Source organism: Sinocyclocheilus rhinocerous, unplaced genomic scaffold (assembly GCF_001515625.1).
Source record: "Sinocyclocheilus rhinocerous isolate Xijiao unplaced genomic scaffold, SAMN03320098_v1.1 scaffold585, whole genome shotgun sequence".
NCBI lineage: Eukaryota > Metazoa > Chordata > Actinopteri > Cypriniformes > Cyprinidae > Sinocyclocheilus > Sinocyclocheilus rhinocerous.
Window position 1 is genome coordinate 468,105 of NW_015630024.1, and position 4,021 is coordinate 472,125.

A 4,021-nucleotide genomic window follows, 5' to 3' on the forward strand; every position below is an offset into this window, starting at 1 on the left:
TCCGCTGAGAACTCCACTTACCGGCAGCCGCGGACGTTATGAAGGCATCACTACATTAAAGGTGTCTGAACCTGAGGGATAATCCCTGATGAGATCTCAGGTGAAACATCATCATCATGTGGATAATTGTATTTGCGACTAAATTATTATTCATTCATTTTACTAATAGTTAGATTGGGCAGGCCTTCACAAAATGGCGTTTAATTACAAAAAAATAATAATAATAATTGCCTTGACAAAAGAGCACTTTGGGCATCAAGGGGAAAGGGGCAGGTGCTCAAGCAACCATCGCACCCCCCTCTGCACGTGCCTGCTGTGATCTGTGCCTCAAGTAGGTGGTATCCATGTTGGGTCACGAGACCAACACCAGGTTAAAAATTACAGTAAATAAATAATAAAATTATGGTAACATACATAGAATTTAATATTCTTAACCCTCAGTGCCAATGCTTTCAGTTAACAATTTAAAAAGAAAATAACAGCTTTACATTTAAAATATATTTCAATCACTTTATATGTGATATTTCATTATTAAACAAAGGTCATTTTAGATATAAATATAATATTTCATAAATTGTATTACATACACACACAAAATGTAAAACAAAATGATGTTTTGAAGTTGTAAATAAAACAAGGATTACTGAAGTATGTTTTACAAGAAATTACAATTTCAGTCTTTATACTTCAAACATTTTTTCTATACCATTTATTTTTTTGTACATAATTTTTTGTAAACATCCTTGTAATTAAATAGAATCATTATCCTGTGCAGTAATACTGTAGTAAAATATAATCACACAACTGTAGAATGTTCTAGAAAAACAAGAACATTTATCAAAATTTATTTCGAATTTAAAGTCAACACTGATAGACATAATTATGAGGGACCTATTAAAAAAAAATCCCATCGTGAATACATTTCTGTGAAGTGGACAGAGTGCAGGTGCGTTCAGAAACTTGCATGCTTTCGATTTTCTGTTTCCTATCATACACCTTTTACACCTGTGCACCTCTCATTTATCTTTACACGACAAACGACATTGAAGTAAACATTGAAGTATCAGGTTGATTCTGCAAACATCGTCTACAACACCTTATGAGAACTGATTAAAAACAATTCAAAAAGACCCCAGAAAAAAACATGCCAGTCACATTTCTAAAAAGTGCAACTCTACTTAATAATATATGGGTTTTGAGAAACATTAAAAGAATTTGAATGAAAAATAATAAGTTAATACAGAAATTACTATTAATCTTTTACCACATACAGCACTGAGACCACAAGTAAAGTCTCGGCTGAACAAAAAGTTATAAAAAAGTTACCGAGAAACCAATTCTACTTACATCAGGTTATGATCTGTTGTAGCTACTGTGATCCCTCCCTCTGTGCTTCAGATTGTTGGATACAGTGTTTGAATCACCTGAACTGAAGAGAATCCTAATGCTGCAGTGACTGAAAGTCTGATTTTACTGATCACTCTCTAAACTGAGCTCTCTGGAGTGGGCAGCTGTTTTACTTCATGTAATATTCCTCTGTTGTGGTGGGCTTGAGGATGAGTTGGCCCTCTTCCTCCAAGGAATCCCCAGGTAACCCCCATCCCCCTCACCTTCACCTCTGAGACCCACATCTCTGAGATCAGGTTCTTTTGGTGAGTCAGACAGGGATCCCCAAGTAAGAAATCAGTGAATGATGAGAAATTACGCAAACTGAGAAAGGGACTCAAAGCTAAACAGGGGGCTATGGAAACTGAGGGTGGACTGCCTGTCATAAACCGTCTCTCCGTTTGACTGGAGGTCTTCCTGAACACCCACCTGCCAGATATAAAAAACAGAATCTCCCTTTAAAGATGGGTCAACATTTTTTAATGTTGTTTTTGATTATGAAAAAGAAAAGCTGTAAAAAAAAGAATGTTTTTCATCATTTTCAAGTTTTTAGCAATGGATTTTCTATAATCAGTACTGTATCATTAGGTCAGCTGTTCACATTGAACATTGAAATATAAATTGGAAAGGTTAATGATTTTTTAAATTTTATTTAATCATTTTAACTCAATTTAATGATCAGATAGTATGTCAGGTAAATATTTATATATTTATTTATTTATTTCGATATTTATTGTTAAATATTAAAGCATTTATGTATGTAGGCCTAATACAATAAAAACAGGATAAAATTACATGTTAAAAGCCGAGACAAACAAATGAGTTTTGAGACTGATTTAAAGTCAGATAAAGTGGAAGCCATTTTTATTTGGGTCGGGAGATTATTCCACGGAGTGGGGCCAGACACTTCAAAGGCTCTATTGCCTCAGATAAAATGGTGCTAGATTATTTAAGGATTTATAGACAAGTAATAAGATTTTATATTCAATTCTATATTGAACAGGCAGCCATTGTAGAGATCTCCGAAGGGCCGTAACATGATGTATTATTATTATTATTATTATTATTATTATTTAGTCTGTTTTGATTTAGTTATATAGAATATAAATATCAAGGAAACTTTGTAATTTTGCAAACTCGCATTGTACCGATGTAAACAACAATGATGACGATGATGATAATAATAATAATAACAATCACAATAAAATAGAAAATTGTATTAAAATGCATGATTTATTATTCATTATAAAATATTGTTTTGTTGCAGTTTTATTATGTAATTGTATTATTATTATTTAATTATAATATAATAATAATTGTTGTTATTTATGAAACATTTATGTAGTTAATGATAGTTATGTTATGATTATTTAATAAAACAATATGATAACGTTTAATGTAATTTAATAAACAATTGTTTTGTTAAAATCATTATTTTATAAATGTATAATTTATGGTTATGTTTACGATTATGTTATGTTTTTATCATTGTATTGTCTATTTTATTTTATGTAGGCCTACTTTATTTATTTATTTATTTTATTTTATTTTTAACAGAATTTGTATACCTGACAGATTCGTCAACAGGCTTGTTTTTGTTGCTAAAATCGTAAACTCATATTTCCACGACCTTTGTGAATGTGTTACGTTAATTTCCAGGCGACGTAAATATAAGCTACATGACGTCAGACCGTGTTGCGAAACATAGAAGAAAGGTGGCGCTGTTGCCAGTGATGTAACCATGATGTGGACAGCATGCATCATTCTCATCCATTCTCACATTATTTGGAGACTCGCTGAACGCCTCCAGAACAAAGGTGGTCTGAAGCTTTCTTACAAAACGATGAACATCTTTCCACTCTTCTTGAGAAGCATTGTGATCCTGTCATGACGTCAGGTGATACTACTTTTTAAGTTTTCCCACCGAGATAAAATAGCAGAAACACACTTTTCAAGCATTTTAGGTCACAAACAGTCTCAAATGAAGACAACAAGTGTTACTTTCTGGTCCTCAAACGTTAGAGGAACATGTTGATATTTAATGTGATGAACTATACTAGTGTGAACTCGAGAAGAACTGATTCATAATAATTACTAGGCTATGACACATAGTTAAATTAAAATTCATTGCAAAAAAAAAAAAAGATTAATTAAACTGAGGTTAATTACATGCATTCGTGCATGCACTTAAGTGAGCTATCCATGTAGATTAGCTTTTTTAATTCAGCATTTGTAACCGTACTGTCCAGGGCCGTGCAGAGAACTTTGGAGGGGCAGGTGCTCAAAATATAAAAGGGGCACATGGAGCACAGCTTTTAATAGGGCTGTGCTCTTGCTGAGACGTGTATGGAAACGGATGCTTCTGTATTGATAGCAGCAAATGCCATGATGCAGTTTTGAAAAAGAAACACAGAACAGAAAAGACCATTTTAAGTTTAAAAGTTAAATAAATATTTCTTTGCACTTCTTAATCACTCTGAAAATAGAAACGGAATTAAATTAGGCCTATTATTATTATTGAGTTTACAGGGTATGGTGGTTTTGCTGTTGTAAACACTGCTGTTGTTCTTGTAGAAAAAAAATATTTCTGTCTTATTTAAAATAGAATTATATTATAATCCTGTTCTGAATTTAT